The sequence below is a fragment of the Gallus gallus genome, chromosome Z (genome assembly GCF_016699485.2).
Source record: "Gallus gallus isolate bGalGal1 chromosome Z, bGalGal1.mat.broiler.GRCg7b, whole genome shotgun sequence".
Classification (NCBI taxonomy): domain Eukaryota; kingdom Metazoa; phylum Chordata; class Aves; order Galliformes; family Phasianidae; genus Gallus; species Gallus gallus.
Window position 1 is genome coordinate 44,284,746 of NC_052572.1, and position 23,157 is coordinate 44,307,902.

Below are 23,157 nucleotides of genomic sequence, written 5' to 3' on the forward strand. Positions count from 1 at the left end.
ACCTTTAAGACTCTTCAAAAAAACATCTGAAAAAAACAAGTGAGAGCACACTTGGGTATTGAAAGTAATGAGTTTCGAAAAGGGAGGTAGACATCGCTCTGGGATCAGAAAGAGTCTTATATTCTTTAAGTGATGACAGGAAACAGAGGAAAGCCCCATAGAAGGATGTCACTGCCAAGTCCAGACCTGCTGCTGCTGTGCAGGACATCATGGCACAGACACACGGTGCTTCTCACCCTCTGGCATGCACACTGCTGCTGGATCAGTGCAACAAGCCTGGACAGTGCATGCCAGTATGGCTGGCTATCTGCCGCGCACAATATCTGTACACACAGTGTATATTTCTGTTGGACAGTACAGCATTAGGAATGCAAGGCAAAGGCAATCACTACGTGCAATTCTGCTTTGTTTTAGACAGTAGAAATACTATGTATACAACCCAATTCACATGTCCTAGTCTAAAAGCAAACTGAAGTACCTACTTTGCTCTACACATGTAAATTTCCAAACAGTTTGCTACCAAATTTGGATTACAACAATTTCAAAGCAATTCAGTACTAAAGTTTAGATCTAAAGTTGTTTTAATTCTAACAAAGCCTGAATTCCAAGTCCTGTTGGATATAATTATCTTTGTAAGTAGAGTATCAGGTCCCCTATTTTATCAACTGCTTTGAAAAAGAGGAAATGAAACATCAAGAATTAAAAGTAAATTGTATTTTTAGCTACCACTTTTTTTTCTTTGAATGAGCAGAAGCAATCATCTGGCTTTATTGCAGTTTTAGCCTTCACATTCTTATACTTGAGACAACCCAGGAAAGAATAAAGCTTTTGTTCCAATACATGCAGTATCCACCTGACCCGTTCTGATTCACAGCAGTACCAATAGTTCCACTGATGCATTTTCAAAAATCAACTGGTAGAAACAAATGCAGTAGCTCAAAACTCTATTTTTTTCTTTGTGAATGTTGATTGTAATGATGCCTACTGATGTCAATCTCATAACAACAAAACATTGTTTCTCACTTCCAAAGAGCTAATGTATGCCAGTGTTAAAAAGAGAGACCTGTGAAATGCTGATGAGTTTACTGTCAATATTTGATTAATTTTAAATCCACCTAAAAGGTACCCCTGTAAAGGAAGGAAACTTCACAGGTGTTATTGTTTAAACAATTAACATAATTATAATGCCTGGATAACTAAATACAACATCTGAGTATCAATACCACATTTGCAATTCTGAACAATACTGCCTCAGGTGTACATATTTGTTCCTGTTGAGCTCCATCCACACAGATGCTGAAGGATCTGCACGCTTCTATCACCAAGACTTCCCAAATGTCATAGTTCATACAAATTCAGAGATGCAGCAGCTTTCTAATTGGATGTGCACTTTCAGATCATGAAAACTTCAAGGGGATGAAGTTGTGCACATATAATATGGAACAAACTCAACACGCTTTCAATATGCTTAATTGCTGGACAACTCAGTTCTCCATCTCTATAACTTTTTTTTCTGGTTTTGAGAAAATGTCAAATAAACAATATTAGGAGCTTTCTTGTCATTGTTCTCCCTGTGAGAAACTATTTACAGACGCAAGCACTTTCAAAGCTCCTACATCGGATGGAGCTTTCAAATCTTATGAAATTGGATTTCAAAAGCCTAAAATACCAATTAAAATCTTAGCTGTGAATGTTACAGAAGCAAACTAGCAAACCAGTTTATTAAACATACCTGAACACCAGGAAAAAGCATCGGAGTATACACGTTTTCTTGATTGCTACTGTCAGAAGTACAGTCAGGCACAAAAATATGTTTAGGAACTAGGATTTCTTTTCTCAAGCACTGACCCCGTTCATTTTCTACACAGAATTGCTCTCCCTTTCAAACACAGGAGCTGATGATAACCTTGTGGCTTTTGTTTTCTGGTGATTAAACACTACAACATAATTACCTCGGAAAGCAAGTCTGTGATTCCAACTTTTAGTAAAAGCATTCTTTAACCACAACACAAATAACTGCCCTGTCCAGAGGTGTAACTGGATACAGTCATGGACTCTTATTCAGGTGGAAAGGTAACTCGATCTAACGCTTGCTTAAGCCTTAAATGCAATTCTTTAACTGTAGTTAAAAACAACAGTTGTCAAAACAACACCTCAGAAACTGGGAAGAAGCTCAGCAAAAGAAATTCAGTGATTTCACATTCAGATGGGTCTTTATTTTCTCAGTAACTAAATTCTGGGACCCATTTTCCAGTTAACTTACAGTAGAAACTTCCTTCTTCTAGAGTAGAGGTTTCATTTGACAGGTCCCAGGGATTTCCCTGGAGTACTGATCATGTGAAGCTCCAAACTGGCTTTCCCTGCCTGCACAGCAGCCAAGTCTCTGGCTGGGGACCAGCCCCATGATTCCTAAGGAAAGCACTGGACATGAACTTCAGGGAAGAGCATCTTGGCTCTGCTGAGTCTTGTCTTCCTCACCATATGCAGAGTGATTTCATGCAGGAACTCTTGTGGTGCACAGCTGAAACATCGAACCTGCAGCAGTGTCACTGCTGAACAAGCTGTCACCTCATCACATCTCATACTACAAATCTTACACATCAGCAGCACTTTAAGGCTTGTCCACCCAGTAATTTTAAGCTAAACATCTTTAGAGACCCTGAACCAGCAATACTTATATGCGAGGGAGGAACTCCTTAATGCCATTTTGGATGAGGCTCTGGGCACTTCAATCCAGAGATGTCCCTGCCTGTGGCAGGGAGTTGGACAAGGTGATCTGTACAGTCCCTTCCCAACCCAAGCCACTCTATGGTTCTGTCATTCTACGATTTAGCTCTGTCCAGCCTGCAGCCAGGACACTCATCACATCAATACAACAAGACACTCAGAAAATCTGGAAGTCCTCAGGCACTTTAAACCTGGCACCCTTCAGCAGAGCCTTTCGTCAGACTCTGGGAGATGCCCTCACATGAGCCAGCAGTGTCATTCAGCACAGGTCTTTAACCACCCCCTCCTCCACACATCAGCCATACCCATGCTCCTCTCCTTACCACCAACACATCTCCTAAGAGGAAGCAGCATAAAGATTAAGCAGGAACTTTTACAAGAAGCCATGTGAGCTGCAGAATGGTTGAGGATGTGTAAAATTGCAAATCAATAGTTACTGTAAAGGTAGGAAGGAAAAAAATAGAACAAGAACGTAAGACAAGGCTGCTGAGGGAGGTGGTTGAGTCACCATCACTGGAGCTGCTGAACATTTAGAAGTTGTACAAAGGGGACATGGCTTAGTGGGGAAGTATTGGTGATAGGTGAACACTTGGACTAGATGATCTTGGAGGCCTTCTCCAATGGTGATCCTATGACTCTAAGGCAAAACAAACAAACAAAAAAACCACCATGAAGCACAGCATCATCATCTAAGTCTGTACAACATAAAACATAGTCTTCTTTGTACTAGTAACATCCATACTCTCACAGTCCTAGTAAATGAGCAGCTCAATTATAAGACATGCACTAGATTACACACATTTTCATATACTGTAAAAGGAATAATAAGAAATGCAACATAACACATGGTACCAAACTGTCCACACTAGTACATACTCATTTCAACACATGGGAGCCCTTTGGCTGCTTCCTGAGACAGAACTGCATAGTTTTCATCCTCTGACTACTCAGAAAGACAACTGACTAATCCTAAACCCATTCTCTGATTCACTAGAGTGGTGGGAAGCATCATAACTGTCAATAATCTGTATGACGTATGGTCTCAACATCACAGAATCTTAGAATTGCTCAGGTTGGAAAAGACCTTAAAAGATCAAAGTCCAACCATGACCTAACCATACTACCCTAACTAACAACCCTCCGCTAAGTCATATCCCTGAGCACCACATCCAAACGGTTTTTAAACACATCCAGGAATGGTCACTCAAGCAACTACCTGGGGAGCCTATTCCAGTGCTTAACAATCCTTTATGTAAAGTTTTTCCTGATACCTAACCTACATGTACCCTGGTGCAACTTGAGGCCATTTCCCCTTGTCCTGTCACCTGTCACCACTGAGAAGAGACCAACCCTGCTCTCACTGTAAGCACCTTTCAGGTATTGGAAGAGAGCAATAAGGTCTCCCCTCAGTCTCCCTTTCCACAGACTAAACAGCCTCAGTTCCTTCAGTCTCTTCTCATTAGGCATATTCTCCAAGCCCTTCACCAGCCTTGTTGCCCTTCTTTGGGCCTGCTCCAGGACCTCCGTGTCCTTTCTGTACTGAGGTGCCCAAAGCTGAGCACAGTACTTGAGGGGGGGCCTCACCAGTGCCAAGTACAGGGGCAGGTTTACTTCCCTAGTCCTTCACACCACACCATTCCTGATACAAGCCTGGATGCCATTGGCCTTCTTGGCCACCTGGGCACACTGCTGACTCATATTCAGCAGACTGCACATCAGTACACCAAGGTCCCTTTCCATCAGGCAGCTTTCCAGCTGCTCCTCCCCAAGCCTGTAGGGTTGCCTGGGGTTGTTGTGACCAAAATGCAGGACCCAACACTTGGCTCTACTGAAACTCATGCAGTTAACCTTGCCCCATCAATCCAGTCTATCCAGGTCCCTCTGTAGTACCTTTCTCCCCTCAGGCTGATCAACACTCCCTCCCACCTGGATGTCCTCTGCAAACTTACTGAAGATGCACTCAATCCCCCTGTCAAGATCATCAATGAAATGTTAAATAGAAGCGGCCCCAGTATCGAGCCCTGGGGGACACCACTCATGACTGGCCATCAACTGGATTTAACTCCACTGACCACAACTCTTTGGGCCCGGTCATCCAACCAGTGTTCTTCACCCAGAAGAGCATATGCCCAGCATGCTCTCTGTATGCTGCTGCCTTTCAAAAGCAGATTTACATCCCAAAATGCATGCCCAAGGCAACACGTTATCAAAAATTATCTTTAACTATATAGCACAGCCAGAGGTACTTCCTCATATCACAGCTCTTATGTAGTCTCTATCAACTTTCCACAGTAACCAACCAGGTTTTTCAATAATAAAAGCCTTCTGAGGATTTTTAGGAGCTGTTTCTAGGGGCAAAAAGCAGTGCTAACGCTTCCCCATGGTCCGAAGAGAAGCAGCACAGCCTTAGAAATCTAGAAAGAACAGTTATCTACAGCTGTTAAATTCTCTGTTTTGGCACCCCTATCCATCCCCATCCATTTAGTCTACCCATCAGCAACTACCAGGCTTACCAGTGTCCATAAACCTCTGCCCACTAAAAGAAAAGAGGTGGTGTGACATGGGAGAAAAATTCAGCACACAGCCCTAGCAGAACAGCCTGCTAGGTCTGTGATGTTCAGTCACTGCTCCAGTCACCACCTCTATATCCTCTCGTAATCATCACTATGGACTAGTCTGAAGCAAAACCAAATGTCAGTGGCCCAAAGCAAAGGCACAGAAGAAATAAGAGCTTTTCTTCATCCCTCTTCAGAGCTCCCATTTGGCTAGTCCTGAAATCAAGGCATCGTTTTCAATAACGACTGTGGAATCTGTTAACATATTCAGTATTTCCTCCATCTTCCCAGGAACGCATGAAAAATGGAGGCAGGTGAGAAGCAGGAAAGATTAAAAAGGAAACAGAAAAATATAACAGAAATTATACCAGCAGTCAGAAACCTCCACAGAGCATAATGTGCTTCACACAAGCACTACACACAAGAACACCTGACCTAGATGAAGAGCAGTGCTGCCCCAGCATAGCTGCAGAACATGAAGTATCTGAAGAATATGTAAGTGGGGCAAGGAGGGAGGTGCACCAGGCATTCAAATGCCCTCCTGCACAACGCACATGCTGTTAGCCAGCCTCCCTTCTTGCAGTCACAACTACCTTTCCCCTCTAGTACAAGGCTTTTGTGCATCACTGCAATCACTGCACAACTTCAGAGACTGTAATTTATGATCTATTTCATGTTCCTTGCTTTTTGAACTCAGTTTATTCAACACAAAAATAGCTGTTTTCCTCAAACCTTTACCAGAGACACAAATCTCCTTGCATAAGCAACTTCAAGTACAATTTTGGTGCAAGATACAGTAACATAAATAAAGAGTAACTAAATTGGTGAAGTGGTGTCAGCACAGCTATGATCAAAGTCAGACTGCTATCTCCAGAAGATGGTGCTTGCCCCAAAGTGTCATCTTGAGGCCCATCAAAAGGGGAAGGGCAGCTGCATTCCATATAAAACCTTCACACTCCAAGGAATGTAAATAAGGTATATCATTAAAACAAAAGTTTTAATAGTTAGTTAAAAGCTTCACATTTGTAATGTTTAAAAGGTTTCCCCCTTTCTGTATCCTTAATCAAAGGTTATAAGTGCTTAAATGATGGCTGTCACCATGGAAACACACAGTCCAGGCTCTTTCTGTGGGAACCTCAAAGCCTCATCACTGAGAGCTACACGATGGTGAGGCCACCTCTGACTCTGAAAGCCCATTTGTTGCGCAGAAATTAGTGCAGCTGACTAGCTTCACCTCCTGCCGACAAACATTAACTGCTCCTGCTGACCCAGCTTCCTGCTGCATTCACCCCTTCCCCAAGGTGCCACTCCCCGCACCACTGCCTCTGAGCAGCACACAGATCCCCAGCACGCACAACACTCACTGCCTATCAGACACCTCATCTGGTCAAAAGCATTGTTCCATAATGTACTAAGAAACTGTTGCTAATGCTACTGAAATACAACACATTTCCATGCTATTCTTGATGAAGGCATAACTATGAGGAAAAACAAAGGCAGACATGCAGTGACAGGAACCAAGCTCATATAAAAGCCAAAAAGTTAAAAAAAACAGAAGACAGGTTCTGAATAATGGTTACTGTTTTTGCCCGGTGATTGTCTGTACTAAAGCAGTAAAGAAAAGTTCTTAAAAACCTCTGTGGAATTCCCAACTATCAGCATTTATCATTAGATGCACAACCAATTTATGCACATGGGAGGCCCATCTCAGGGCAGATGTAAGCAGATACTTAAAAAAAAAAGAGAGAGAAATTAAGAAATCAACTATTTGAGAATATTTACATACTGGTATCTTCATACTGCAAGCAAACACTAATTCAAGCTTTAAATATAGATATTTAATTCACATACTGTATATTATGAGAGTCTGAGATTTATTTCAGATAGCCTAATCAATTAAATGATGAATTCCTCATACACATGAAATATGTGAGAATCAAAATACACTTCTTTTAAGTGTTTGAAAAAAACTATTTCAGTAGCATCAACTCCTGTTTCAAAATACCTAGTCAAATGTCTTAAACAGCTAATATGCTGTAAATGTATACATATAGATAGGGTTTTCTTTATTACTGTTTAATTCTTTTGGGAGATAGAATTGCACAAAGGAAAGCTCTTATGCCTATGAAATGTCCTGTCTTACATATTTATCAAAGAATCCCTCAAAACGAATTCCTGTGCCATGGAAATGAAATGAAAAGGCCGTTATGTGCCTCACTAACCTAGCAGATAATCAGGATGACCTTTCAAAGCAGTTTACCAATGCCGGTGACACCTGAAGGAAAACTGCAGTCAGATTCAACTGAAGAATGAATTCATCTCTGTAAGGGTAAGCATCTGGACTTGCAGTAGCAGATTTTTAACAACTCTAATAATTTCAAAAATAGACAGGCATTCTCTATCACCTAAATAAGACTATCTTTTAACAGGGGAAATAAAATAATAAAATTCTTACTACTAATCAAAGGACAGATACTTTTCAGTGACTTTTTTAAACCACTTTTATCAATGGTGTTAATTTTCTTTACACTTGCAACCGTGATGAACAATTCATTTTCTGACAGATAGAGCAAGTCTGAAGGACAAATGAGGGTGATCTGTGTATACACCCACATACTTAACAAACTCTTCATAATCACAAAACTGCTGACTCAAAACCAGAATGCATAATATTTTGCCTCAGTCATTTTATGCTTTTTGATTAAAAAACAAACAAAACAACAAACAGAAGAGTGTGAGAGAGGGGATCTTCACCAGCCCAGCATCACTCCAGCAACTTCCACATCCACAGTGGCACACCAAAGCATCTCTGAACCACCACCCCAGCATTCTTACTGCTGTGCTTCAGGGAAGACAGGATGGCTACAGCTGCACAGATGCCGTGTGGGATGGGAGCCACTCACAGCTAACTCAGGCCCCTCCATCTTTAAATGCTCTGCAGACAGTCCTTGTTGCACCCAAATTAAATACAGACTTACAGACAGAAATGTCTCAGCACCCACAGTACAATGCCTGGCAACAATTACAGAGGCTACTAAGGAAATCCAAGCTGGGGCTTACAGAGAAGCACAGTAAACACCATATTAGATTAAGCTGGAAGACTACTCAATGTCCAAGGCATGCCTGCACTCCCATCCCTCTCCCAGCCGTATCACCTGCACATGGAGAGGAACTTCCCCTGCCACAGTCCATATCTTTCTGGCATCCAGGTGAGCAGGCCCAAGGGGAACCCAGAAAACTCATCAGGCCTCACCATGTGCTCTGCTCATTTGAATGACTGGGGCCTTGTTTCTCACATGTGATCCAATATGTAGCCTCTGAATTGCACACAGGCACCTACAGATAAGGTAAGGATATGGAAAGTTATCTTAAAAATACAGTACTGACATGTGTTCTCATTGTTCCAGATTAAGTAATCAGATGTCCCAAGAACTGAGCAGTACTGTCCACATGTACCCCGGCACAGTAGGTTTGTTCTTCCTGTGACTATGGGTCACAGCAACATGCAGACAGAAATGAGTCCCCAAACCCCTGAACCCTCATACAGATCTCCACCAGAATAAAACAATTCTAAGCTCTGCAGAAACAGTCCGCTCCTCCTGAAGCACTTCCAACTTGGGGGCTTTGCTACTACAAACCTAAGCAAAGCCAAGCAGCCTGTGGACCCGGTTCAAGGCAAAGTCATAGGATGCTTCTTTATTAAAAGAAGTGTATATGGTTCCATTCTTCCCCAAACCTATTAAATCTGAAATAACCCAAGCATGAATCCAAGACCTTTCATGTCTCTAGGTCTGCTGCCTACACCCCTGTAAGAGATTATTATTTTGCATCATTGTCTCAAAACTTGCTGAGGGACACAGATGAAAAAATCCAAGCAAGTGCTGATCAAGGACTGAGAAATCCTTTGTCTGGAGAATGCAGATGGACAAGTCCTGGGCAGGGGTTGAAAAATCCTTTGTCTGAGGGACACAGACTGACAAGGCTAGGGGCAACAAGAGAGAGAGATAAGCCAGAGCTTAAAGGCCAGGAAGTGATCTTTTGTGTGGGCTTGTTTCAAGGGAGGTAGCCATCTCAGGGGGTGCTGCACATGACTATTACCCAAGCACCCAGGAGTGCCATGTTGGAAGAAGGGTAAGAAAGGGATGAACAGCCATGAGGTTTAGGTTTTCTGACAACAGATTCCTCATGACCTGAGACTTGCATGCTGAAGAAGAACAAGAAGGTTTCTGACACGAGAAGCCTCACGACCTGCCTCTCCCTCTGGACTGCTTGCTTCCTAAGGCTAGCCTCTTTACTGCTCTCCCCCCAGGAAGGTGTCTGCCATCAGATCCCTCACTACAGAAGGCCTGAATGTTGACGGACTCTCCAAGACCTGCTGCTTCCTCCCAGACTTCTTCCTTGACCTACTCAGTACCTGCACCTTCTTGCTGCCCAAGACTGGCCACACTGCTTCTGCTCTTCCCCTGTGCTTTTGCCCCAGACCATCGAAACATCATGCAATAGGACTGTTGCTGGATCCTGGTGGTGACTACCCCTGCTTTACGCAATTCTTGCCTCTTTCTATCTTTCCTATCACCCGCCTTCCTGTCCCTACCACCCTAAATCATCTGTCCTCCCCTTCCCCATCTCCCTTATTAAGATTTGTAATAAACTGGTCAGACCAACATTTGAACCGTTGTTTCTTAATCTCACACTGAGTATACATATATCAAAGAACCTCCTTTCCCTCCTATAAATTGGAGCAAGACAACCCCATATTGTTCTTCCAGTAACAGCCAGTACATTCTCTTCCAGTGGAAATGAGAACAAAGACATACATAAAAAAGTCATTCTTCACTTTTTAGCACATTCCTTTGTATAGACAATGACAAACCTCATACAACATCATTTGTTTATGAAAAAAATAAATCAAGCACAACTAAGCATATATATATATATATATATAAAACAATCATTTAGGGCAAGAATAATGCCTGCTGTATACCAAGAGAAGGAGGAAGGGTTCAAAAGAAGTGCAGCTAAAGGCCCTGAAAACTACTCCCAAATAAAGCAGGAACTGTAATCACTTTTCATGCTTTCTCATCCCACCCTGCTAACCATGCACTGGGCAGTGGCACAGGGACAGGCAGGCTTTTTCTCACCCCATGGCATCACTGCAGCTCCAGCACAGAACCTGGGGCTTGCCAAGGCTCCATTCTCCTGCCCACAGTCTGCCAACCCCAAATATTTCCCAGTCACCTCCATGAATGTGCTCCACCAATAAGACATCTGCTAGGTAAGCACAGCAGTGTGTAGGGGCATACTGATGACAAACCATCGCCTTGCTTCCCACCAACCACACCACATTACAGGGCTGAGAGCCAAACACAGCCTACCTATCCTTGCTGAGAGGCCACACTGGTTCTGCAACACAACGTTCAATCCTCTTTGGCCTCCCTCATATGCAGGCTAATACTAATTTTTTAAGCGGATCAATGCAGAAAATGCCTACTGGATAATGAGTTCAGTGTTGTACATGAGCAGAGGGAAAGGAAACGTGGAAGAGGGAGACAGCAAGATGCAAGATTCTGCATCATTAACAACCTTGAGCAAAACTCAATATATGAGCCACAATTATCTTCATTTATTGTCCTCAGAACAGTTCTTTGCATCCTCACAGCTACAGTTCAAGCTTCTGTTAATTTGCCACCTGTTTTGTTTTCCCCATATGTACTGTAAGAACACATACACTGTCAGTAACCTCAGAACCACAGCACTGCCAACATATTTCCCTTCTCTCACCATCCCCTCATTAAAAAAAAAATGCTAACAGGATCAAAACAACTTCCTACTTATGTATTCATGCCATTTCCATAAGTCTGCTTCTACTCCCAGCTCTGCCTGCTGCATTTTGCAGGGCAGGACAGCCCTCTGCATGGAAGCCACAGCAGCATCCCTGGGGCTCACAAGGCTCCTTGTGAGGAGGATGCTGATGCCAACAGGCGGCTCTTCATCTACTCCATCCCTGAGCACTGGACCTAGTGAGACCAGCAGGACTTTCCCATGCTTTTTAGTGAACATCCACCTGTCTGCCTAGACACACTTGATCATCATCAGAGAAACAGACAGGGAGAAAGAAGAGAGGCAGAGCTCCAGAGGAGAACAACCAAGTACAGCAGCCAGAGGTGCCATCAATTCTACACATACTTCCAGATACCCAAATGGACAGGCACATTCCCTTTCAGTTAACTAATGGCAAGGCACAGCATCAAGCACAACAAAGAGCAGCCACAAAGCATGCAACAACACAACATCAGGGAGGATCTCAACTCTGTAACTCTCAGCAAAGGAATTTGCATGTACATGCTAAAATAAGAGCCTTTAAAGGATGCACTGGGGAGGTTTACAATCCGCTCTACTTTTTGTTGTCACCTTTTAGATTTTGTCATCACATGCTACCCAACTTACATTCCCATGTTTCATTTTCATCCCATTTTGTTTTTCCAAAAGTCAGCCATCATGAAAAACTCCCTCACCATTGCGTCTTTAATTAAACTTTAGAGGCATACTAGATTAGCATCCATGCATAAATAACACTTCCCTGGTCACACGCCTTCAGAAATCACTTTTCAACTCATTTAAATCACAGAATAATTTGAATTTTTACAAGATCCAACATTTGGAAGCATCAAAGGCTTACAAGAGGTGTTACTAAACCTTGGCAATTACATCTTCCCTTACCACTACATGTTTCAAGCGATCTTTGTACAGCAAAACCTGGGAAAATGACTCCCACCTGTGAAAACTGATGGGAAACGTTTTATTTTCTTAAAAATCTACAAAATCCCTCTTCCAGCATCAATGGCATGAGATCCCATTTTTTCCTGCAGACAATAAAAAAACTCAAATAAAATATCCGAGGAGTTCAGAAATAGTACAAAACTTGGGAGCTTTCCTGTCATAGTTACTGCTAGAAGAGCCCAGCTCTGGAAGACACCCTCAGAAGCACAGCAAAGCACCACCATCTACCCATGCAAAATAGGTGGCAGAGGGAAAAACTGAATCCCAGGATAGCAGTCCAGGTCAGGAATTAACTTTTGCACATCTGAGATGGACCTGCTCCAGTTGCAGCTCCAAAACCAACTACAGCTGCATGCTCCACATGGGACAGCCAAGCGACCTGGTTGCATAGCCATGGAGCTAGAGACTTCCCCACAGTTCCCTTTATACTCACAGAGGGCCACGCAGAGCTTCCACGTAGAGCCACCACACCACACCTCAACTGCCCAGGAGGCAGCCATGAGGAAACAGAGGGCACCACATTACCCCTTCATCCTCATGGGACCCATATCACAGAATTTACAGAATATCCTGAGTTGGAAGGGACCCATACAGGTCATCAAGTGCAACTTCAGAAAGGAACAGCCATGAAAAATAGAAAGCCCAGCTGTCTGGAAGTATAAAGCCACAATGTTTGGTGTCACACAGTTGCAGCCATGCAGTCCTACTGACAGAAGGTTTAAGACAGTAGCTGTTTACACTGGGGGAGGAAAGGGTACTGAATCATAACACCAGTAGAGAAGGCAGCATAGCACACGAAAGGCCATCTCCAAGCACACCTCCACTGTCCAGAACAGCTATGAGTCAGTTTCCCAGCCTTGAAACAAACCCATTCTCAACAAACACTGATATGAAATGCTTAATTCACTGTGGAAGGAGCAGTCACAGTCATCACCAGCTACAATGCCTTGTTTCTTTTTCAAGCAAAAAAAAAAAAAAAGGGGGGGGGGGGGGGGGGGAAAGGAAAAGGAAAAAAAGGAATGGCAGTGTGATTTCAATGGGGCTGAGGGCACAGTGCACTCACCAGCCCTTCTGCAGCTCCCTGAGCACTGCAAGGTGTGCACAGTGATGGTTTTCCAGGAGCAATCCCACTAGAGACAGATCTTACCCGCGTGTACAGAGCCTGCTCCCTTCTCAAGGCCAGTGTACATGCAGGAACCCGCTTCTTCACTGCTTGCTCTTAACAGAGCAGACCCAACCACACAACACCTGTGCTGCACAAAAAATACCCCTGAACATGATGGACCTGACTGCTGCATTGATATCCACAGCACACCAGAAATGCTGGGGTGCAAGAACTCAGAGATGGCCATTTAGCTAAAGCATCTGGCAGAAACAAAAACAGGTTGTAATGGGAAAGTGGGAACATATTCCTGCCTCAGACCAGAAGCACACATAGTATACGGCAAACAGGTATAGAGATTGTAAAGTAAATAGGTATACAGCTATAGGACCAGAGAGATTATCATGTTACAAAGGAGTAATGAAATAAAGACTTTACCCATGCCCTAGGCTCATGGAAGGGCTCCAAGAGGAGTGATTTCCAGATAGAGATCCTTCCTCCTTGGGAGTCAGCCCTTAAATGGGGTCTAGGAGAGGTGGAGCCAGGCTCCACCCCTTCCGGTCACTCAGGTGAAACTGCATTCACCTGTGCCCCTGTGGCTGACTCAGCACTCATCTCAGGCGGCCAAACAGAGGTTCAGGCCGTGATTCAACAGTTCCCATACACATAGAAAAAGCCTTCCAAGCCACAGAACAGACGCCAAGCTCCTGCTCTCCAGACAGCTGCCACATAGCAGAAACGAGGGCATCACAGTGCCTGCTCCATCTCTCACCCTCAGAACTCTGTGCTGTGGGTCTTCATACACTCATAAACGTGTCTCGCCCAAAAGCCCATAGCCCTGCAGCTCCACTAAAAACTAGCACTGGACAAGGAGGGATAGACAGGAAGTCCTGATGTCAGTCTACCCATTTCCTGCACACTCAGCACCTCGGTTCAAACCTGATTTAAGCCCTCCTGACAACTGAAAAGTAGAGCATCGTGTAAGAGCCCTTCACACACATGCGGCCAACACCGCGCGTAATAAGGACCGAGTTGCGGAACCGTAGGCCCCTCCGCCGTGCCGGCACGCGGCAGGGGTGGGCGGGGGCAATCCCGGAGACCGGCCGCGCCTCGATCCCCGGCTCCTCAGCGCCGCTGCAGCAGCAGGTGCAACGCTTGCCCGCAGGCCCACAAGCGGGGCAGAGGGCCACGGCTCCGCGACCCTGCCGGCCGCGCCCGCCTGCACGCATCCCGTCGTGCTCCGGGTACGCTCCTCAGGTACCATGGCGCCGCAATCCCGCCCGCCCGCCAGGCCGAGACACCCACCTTGGAGGCGCAGGGCCGCTGGGAGGGTAGAAGCGAAGCCAAGCGCGGCGCGGCGCGGCCCGGCAGTGGTATGGCCCCTATGCTCCGTCCCCTGCCTGCGACACCGCCTCCGCCGCCCCGCGCCCGCCCCCCAGCCCGATCGCGCTCCTACCTGCGGCGGCGAAGTGCCTCATCCGGCCCCCGCCCGCCTCCTTCTAGAAACACTCCTCCCGCTCCGGGTGGGGACGGGGCGGGACGGGGATGAGCGAGAGAGGAGGGGGAGGAGGGCGAGGGGGAGGGCTCTGCGCCGCGTGGAATGAAGTTGAGGTCGCTCTTCGCTATGGTGGGTGGAGCTGTAGCTTCCCTGCTGTATGTGCTTGAGAAAGACTATCAGAACGGTGTAACCCAGGAAATTGAGTCTCTTAAAAGCATAGAGCTGTGGTGGTAACCTCCGAGAAAGAAAGTTTTCGTGCACGGCAAGACCTGGCTCTTGAGATATTTCAGAGCTGTTAACAGAGCCATGATCATTGCATACCGTACGCAGCGAAACTCACTTCCACTCACTGTCTCACTGCCTTCCCCCAGGTGGTGGTTTTACTTGGGCCCTGGGCTGTCTTCACACCATCACCCAGCAGGTCACATTGAATGGTGGCCTAGTGAAGCTGAGAAAACAACAAAGTAACTTGATATGCTGGTGAATTATGTCAAGCAGGTATTCCTTTTATTACAGCGCTGGGTTCATGGGGATCACTCCACCAACATGCACATTGAGAGAAGCAGTGGCTATGTATTTAAAGGCCTAATGTATACATACCAATACATTCCAAGGACATGGACAGAAATTTCAAGAACTAACAAACATATCTGGTGGTTGTGGGATGAAGGATGAAGTCATTCTCACTGTAAATTTCCAGACTTTAATGGTGGGGGTGGGGAGGGGGGGAGTAGCCCAAATTAGTTCCCACTGATGTTGCATTGAGCTGCCATCTTATCTTCAACAACAGGACATCTATTCTACTTTCTTACCTTCACTTGACAACAAGCTCCATAGCCTCCTCTGCATTCTGTTCTTGAGCTTACATCTACACAAGCCTCCATCCTTCAATTTATATCTGTTCAAGTTATGCAAAAGGCTGTTCTCACTATATAGAAAAGCTGTTCTCATGATTCGGTCCCCCCTTTTCAATATCCTAGGCACATTATTTTTCCTGCAGTACCCCATTGTCCATTCTTGAAGTATTTGACTGTTTCTACCTGGTGGTTCATGTGATGTCTCTTCCAGGTGGCATAATAGTCTAGGCCTTTCCAACAGCACCAGAGAGAGCACTGTACAAGTATGCAAGTTAACACTACAAAGATAATTAGTATTACCACGCTACAAACAGTTGCTTTAGCCAAGTGAATTTAGGAAGCCAGCTAGTGAGTTTATTCCATGTGTTTGTAAACCCAAATAAAGTATCATTCTGGGCCACCTGATCTAATAGGCTGCTTTTTTCCCAGATTGCTTGTATATCCATTTCTACCTCTTTTTCTTTATTGATATAGGCATAACAACTAGAATTAATTAGTGCACATACAGCTCCTTCTTCAGCTGCTAATAGGTCTAGGGCTTCTCAGTTCTGTTACACTATCTTGCTTAGGGATGAATCTTCTACTTGCAGATTTTCTCGGGCTCTTGCATTTGCATTCTCTGTTTGTTCCATGGTGGCCAAAATATTGACAATCACCTTCTCCAATTTGCTAACCCCAAGGGAGGGTATGTACCACCTCACAAAACTTTGGAAAGCTGTTGGTCTTTCAATTAACAGATTCCTAACACTTCTCTTCCAGTGGATCACTTGGAAAATTCTTAACATATACCCTCTGGATTTATAGAATGGATTGGATGATCCAGTCCCCTGGCTTGAGTCCAAGACCTGACCCTTATTTGTAGGATGGCTATCTGTTGTTTAAGTAAGTTCATCTTCTCTACCTGACTGCTTGCTTAGGGCCTATGAGGGATGTGTAGTTGCCAGTTGATTCTCAGGAGCTTTCTAATGTGTTGTTATACCTGTTAACAAAAATGAGTACTCTTATCCTTTGATATCATGTCAGGCACCCAAGCCTAGGCATTATTTCTTTCAATTATATCTGTGAAACCTCCCTTTCCTTGTCTGTCCTTTGAGGAAAGGCTTCTTGACAACCTGAAAAACTGTCTGTCAGCATTAATAAGTACCAATAACCCCCTTTTCTAGAAAATTCTGATCAAGTTACCATTGTTGTCCTAGAAGGTTCCCTTTCTCAATAGGCCCCACTTGCACCCACTTCCTGCTACTAGGATTGTACAATTACTTTGTTCAAATACTTAAAAAGAGTGTCTATCCCCTCCAGTATGTTATACTATATGCCCTTAGAATCAATTGCCATAAGATACTAAGGGGTACAACAATGCGTCCATCTGAGTATACACCCATCTGTCAGCTGGATCTCTTCCATTCTAAATCATTAATTAGATTCCTGTCCTCTCTAGAATACTTCACAGGTTCTGACGCAGGTTCAGAAATCTGAAGCTTACCATCTGGAATTAAAGCCAGTTCACCATTTTTTTCCCTTCAGCTGACTGTTTTGCCACCTGATCCACCCTCTTACTTCCAATTTCCTGTACAGTGACCTTTCTGATGTCTTTTACAATGTATAACAGCCATGCTTTTCAGTAGATTTACATCATACTGAATTTGTTTTCATTGTGTGTCAGTGATCTTCAATCTTTCCAGATGGTACTTTGAGTGTGTACCATCCCAAATGCAAACTTAGAATCTGTCCATATATTTAAGACTTTTGTCAAGGCAGTTATTTCAGCCTTCTGGGCAGAAGTCCCCACAGGTAATGGTTTTCTTTTGGTTACCTTGTCAGTAGTAGCTACTGCATAACTTGCTTTATGGTTTCTTTGTCTTACAAAACTGCTTCCGTCAATGAATTCAGGAATCCTCAGCATTGTCCAGTGCTTCCTCCTGTAGGTCTGGCCAGCTGACATAGTCTCCAAGCAGTCACGCACTGCTGGCTCAGAGGCAGCCCTGTGTCAGTGTTCTGGGTGTTTGGCAAATTGCTTCTTTCCATCCTGTTCCAACGTCTCTATGATCAGTTAGGCTTTCTGTTGAGAAACTCGATAACCATTTACACAAAGAAAATTCAGCACATTCACAGTCTATTGTACACAGTCCTCTTTTGTTACTGTGGCATCCACATACTGCAGTAAAATTCCACCTTGGGATGGAGGAACCCAAGTCTCGGGGTCACAAGCTGTCTGGTTCTCAAAAATCTTTGAGCTGTTCTTACAACCCTGGGTAACACTGTCCAAGTTAACTGAGTCTTTTCTCCCTGTATTGGGGTTTTCCTACTCAAAGGAGACTTTCTTTGGCAAAACCAGGCAGAAAAAGCCATTCTTCAAATCCAGAACAGTAAACCACACCTACTAATTCCTTAACCTGGTTAATGAATTGTATGGATTTGCCACCACTAGGTGTATATCTTCAACAATTCTATTAATTGCCCTCAAATCTTGTACCAAACTATAGCTCTTGCCATCCAATTTTCTACTGGCAAGATTGGGGTGTTGTATTTGGTTTCACATTCAATTAAAAATCAAAACTCCAAAAAGTTATCTATTATTTCTTATATCCATTATTTCTTATTATTTCATATTACATTATTTCTTATATCTTATTTCTTCTTATCCTTTCTTGTATCCTCAAAGGGCACTGCTTTACCCTGACTGAACTGGCTCCTTTTTTTAACTTAACTTCTATTGGGGCTGCATTTTTGGCTCTGCCAGGCATCCCTGATGCCTGCATTCTCCTCTGGGGTGGCTGCAGGTATTAATACAGCAGTGAAACCTTCCAGGAATAGGTAAGGCTAAGCAACTCCTGAGGGACATAGCTATGACATGATATTTCAAGGGAAGAAATTATGTTTCTTAACTTCTTTTGCATTGTACAAATTCCAGGCAGTTCTTAGAACAGATGAGGAAAATCACAGGAGTTTGCCAGGCATTCCCAGGGAGCTTATGGTCTGTATGATCTTCCCAAAGCCCAGAGCAGCACCAAGGAGCTGTAGTGAAGTCCAGCATCCAGGCAGAAAGCCCGCTGCTTTTGCTGTGCATACCTAGGCTAGATCTCACCACCTTTATAAATCATACTGTTCATCGTACAGCATAGTTTTCAGTCTCCAGTCTCAGTAAAGCTTACAGACTGTTTTGATATGTCTCGCAGATCTAAGGGTTGGAGGGAAAACAGGGATTGGTGTCTGGACTTTGTGCAAATACCAGTATCTCAGTAGGGTTCAGGGTCTCCTTTCAAGGCAATTGTATTACCCACAGCATTAAGGCATTGAAAATGCTGTAACAGTAGCAGTTAGAAATACAAAACAAGTAACAGAAATGGCACCACTGAAAATTCCGATCAGTTCCTATTACAAGTAATATCTTTCATAGTTTTTGAAAACAAATGGCCCACAGATGTGCTGCTTTCAGTCTGGGAGGTTTTCCAGAGGTCTATAACATTGGTCTGGTTTGTACGTGAATTGGTAGAGTACGGCTAAAGTCATTGATCCTCACAGTTATTATAACTGGATTTGTTTTGCTAAAGATGATCATCATCCTTCAAATAACACATGGTGCTGCAATGGGATCGTGTAGTGAGTAACTATCAAGGAATGTCCACAGCAACTTTATAATTGACATTCTAAATGCATGCATAAAACATACTTCTTAAAAGCTCCATTATAAGCATAATAACCTTCAAAAGAACATATAATGTATGCAATGAAATAATAATATGTAATGAGTGCCTCAATCACAGTATACCTAATCCTGAAATCACATTCAGGGGCATATACACTAGGTAAACTGAATCAAAGCTGTGCTGGGGAAAAACAGAAAAAAGCTATTAAGGAAAAGTTAAAGAAAGCTTTAACAACAGACTGCTCTTAAAGTCCTTAATTAAGGACTTTAAGGAAGGTCCTAATTAAGGACCTCAGGAAGAAACAAGTTGCAGAGCAGGGGAAGAGCAAGGTATGAAGGCAGACTGGAGCTGTCCAGGAAGCTGGGTCTGAAGCTGGGACAGAGAAGTTCAAGAGTGAGTGAACAGGTGGCAGGTATTTAGTCAGAGCAGGAACAGGGAAGTTTGCAGACCAAGATATAATGCATTGGATAGGTCAGTGGCAGAGTATGTGAAATAATGAATGGGTGAGAGAATAAAAATATAAATAGTTGGGTTGAAAGCATATGAGTATGTGAACAGCTCTAAACAACATTCAGCTATACTGTTTTATGGCTAGATAGCTTATGATTTTGTGGCTTTTCAGATGATTTTTCTTTGGTATCAATCAAGGCTGGGGAAAAATAACATGCATTCCTGAAAAGAAAAACATACAAAAAAAGTCTTCAACAAACAATCTTGGGAAAATAGATTGATGAAAGTATTGATTTTAAATATGATTTATAGTAATGACAATAAAAATAATTTTGGAAACCCTATACAGAAAAAATAAGCATACAAAAGGCACTTAGAAGCACACAAACACTGTCTACTACATTCATGCTGCTTAATACTAACATTATTAAACTAACAATGATACAGGCATAAAATTATTTGCACAATAGGAAAATGTTATTAACTCTTTGTCATAGCTAGGAGGATGATACACGAGAACTTGAAGTGATTTATGCAATATTAAAGATTAAGTCAGTAAAGATCCATAGACAGATAAAACCTTGACCTTCTATATCTGTATCTTCCCCATCAGGCAGAGAAAATACACTACCATTCACTTTTGCAATTACAGAGGCAGTGGAACTGAATTACAATAATCAAAAGGCATTATCTCCTGACACTGTGGATTGTTATTGTTTTTTTGTTGTTGTTGTTGTTTTTGTCTAAACACTTCCTACGTCATTATGGATAAACACAGCAATTATGTAGACTATATACTCCACGATTTAAAAGCTGTCTCTGTATTTACCATGTGTCTTCTTGTATGTCTAAGACAGGAGAGGGGGAAAAGTATGTGCTGCACAGGCATTTGTAGTTAGATTGTGTGCTGCAGAGGAAGTGCGTGATTGGACTGCATGGGTGAGGAGAGTGTCTTTGTCCTCTTTTCATGAGTATAGTGGCCAAGAGTACCACAGAGAATAATTTCTTTTTCTAATCTCTTTAATTCCTAATCTGCAAGAACGGAGACTTGGTGGAGCTACGCTGTCAGTGTCCAGCCAAAGAGCAGTCTCCACGAAGTCTCCCTGCAAAAGCCTGCAAAGTTCGCTGAAGGGATGGGGGACAGACTGATTTTAGCAAAGGGCTGCAAAAAGATTATAGGAATCCCCCTCAGTATGATTCTGTGTAAAAGTCCCTAATTTACAAGGAGCGCTCACTAGCAAAATGTATTATTGACATGCTTTGCTCACAGACTAAACAGCAACAGCTAAAATAAATAATAGCTTTCACGTATCAGTATTCAAACTTTGAACCTTTAATTCTTACTTAAGTAGCTAGTTCAGTTACAATTAGGGGTACAAAAGGAAGATTCTCACCTCAAGTGGTGAGTGTGGCATGGAAAGAAGCAGGATCAACATGAGTGCTCAGTGGGGGTGCTAAATGGATGATAAAAGGCACTTTATCCTCTGTACATAGTAGGAAAAGTGCATGGGCTAGCGGGGAAGGCATGATGTGTTTATTAATGAGAAAAACAATATAGAAGGTGTTAGCAGTGCCTATCAAACAACGGATGTGTCTCAACTGTGCTGGTCATGAAGAAGTATGGTGCTGGAGAGATAACAGAGACACTTCATTGTTAACACATGAAGAGCAAACATAAGGTATGACAGCAGTGGATCAAAGCACTTGTAGATTTTACACTAAGCTTTCAGTATTCCTGCACAAGACCCACATTTTTATTGCCTGCATTATTAATAATATTTTATGATTTGTTTATATTTTCCACAATCATTTCTATAAGTTAATAACATCATATCACAGTATACAAAAAGAAATTAAGAAATGGAATTATCAGGGATTTGCCTGGTGGTTAACTAGAATGTAAAAGTTACTGCCACAGACCTGTTATCTCTGCTGTGTGATGAGCAAAGAGTGCCAAAACCTGCAAAATGGAAGTCAGCAATATATACAATACAGTCAGCAATACACTGAATGAAATGTGAAAGCAAACTGTTCTCTCTTTCCACACCCTCTTCATTTCCTCAATGTTGGCATCCCCTGTGCTTCTTACTACAAAAGAATGCAAGAAACTGATGTGATATGCTGCCTAATCTAAGATGCTCTAATAACCACAGCTTTGCTATGCTAAACCTTTCCAGCATGGTGTTACAGGGACCTTTATTTCCCACCTTACAGTAAGGTTTTGCTTTCCACCAGTTGCTCCTATTAGATTTCTGTTACTTCATGTAGAGAAAAATGGTGAAGGATCCAGTTGCCTCACTACTATAAATTAAATAAGAGGACACAGAGTTCAGGAATGGATGGGACTTTCTAAGATGATATGTGTAATTTGCAACTAACAGAAAAATCTTGGGAACACAGCTCTGTTCCAGAAAAAGAAGAGGGAAAAGAAAAAGAAAAAGAAAAAGAAAAAGAAAAAGAAAAAGAAAAAGAAAAAGAAAAAGAAAAAGAAAAAGAAAAGGAAAAAGAGAAAAAGAAAAAGAAAAAGAAAAAGAAAAAGAAAAAGAAAAAGAAAAAGAAAAAGAAAAAGAAAAAGAAAAGAAAAAGAAAAAGAAAAAGAAAAAGAAGAAGCAAATAAAGGATAGAGTAGAAGGGATCAAAAGAAGTATTTGACAAGAGACCTATAAAGCCATAAAAGAATCACTTTAGGATGCAGAAAGTAGGAATATTTTTTAGCTTTTCTATGCCTCACATAACAGTCCAAGTGAGTAAAATTGCAGAATGTCATATTTTTTATCTGTAACTCTCTGTCCTGTCCCTGCAAAGGAAACAAGTGCAAAGGCTTTCAGTTACTGCATTTCATGTGCACTGAGCAATCTGGCCAGTGCAAAAAAAAAGTGTATCTTAGGTGTGAAAAACATCTTTCCTGAGAAGAAGAAGAGGTATGAAAAGTTTTATTGTTGAGCAAGTTGGGAATTTTTTTTATCATGATCATGGAAATTCGCCAGTGGTCAACATCAAAACTGTCAGCTGTCACCCAGTCTGTCAGCTGAGCCATGAGAGCTAACAGCCTGGCACTGATTTTCACCCGTCGCTCCCCATTCCCACAGTGGTACATACAAGCAGATGCCAGCCATGCAGCTGGATCTCTCTTCCTGCTGCAGCCAGTTAGCTGTACCTTTGGGCAGGTTTGCCAACATGGAAGAGCTGCCCTAAGTCCCATGGCTCAAGCATGCTCCTGGTTTGGATTCTGCTGATAGCATTAGCTGCATCTGCCTCAATGATCACCCAAGAGTGGCGGTGTCATAATATTTACTCTTTTTTAAAATTTGGTCAAATTTCTAATTATTTTAAGTTAACAGAGATAACAAGACTGAGAATTATGTCAACAAAAGAATATTAAGGACGTTATAAGATGATAATTGCCTCTGTTTTAGCTTTAGAAGTGAAAGTAAGTAGAGGGAAAAAAAGTGTAGTAGAAAGAAAGCACATCTACTAATCAAAAGCCAAGAAAAAAAAAAGAGGTAGACTAAAATGGGTCGGATAAAAATTTAGAAAAATA

At 42.8% G+C, this 23,157-nt stretch overlaps 1 protein-coding gene and 1 long non-coding RNA gene across 7 annotated transcripts in view; one reads left to right on the forward strand and one right to left on the reverse strand.

Moving 5' to 3' along the window:
* Positions 1 to 14,685, reverse strand: part of SEMA4D (semaphorin 4D) — a 100,690-nt gene extending 86,005 nt beyond the window's left edge. For 3 of the 6 annotated variants that reach the window (NM_001398387.1, NM_001293102.3, XM_040655453.2), the window contains exon 1: positions 14,621 to 14,685. The gene's annotated coding sequence lies outside the window, so the exon portion shown is untranslated. Of the gene's footprint in view, positions 1 to 14,469 lie in introns of all 6 variants that reach the window. The other 3 variants (NM_001398388.1, NM_001398386.1, NM_001398385.1) reach the window with 1 other exon arrangement.
* LOC121108568 lies at positions 14,234 to 20,933 on the forward strand. The gene is made up of 2 exons (XR_005843190.2): positions 14,234 to 14,408; positions 15,034 to 20,933. It is a non-coding gene; the product is annotated as an uncharacterized LOC121108568 (long non-coding RNA).
* Positions 20,934 to 23,157: the final 2,224 nt, after the last annotated feature.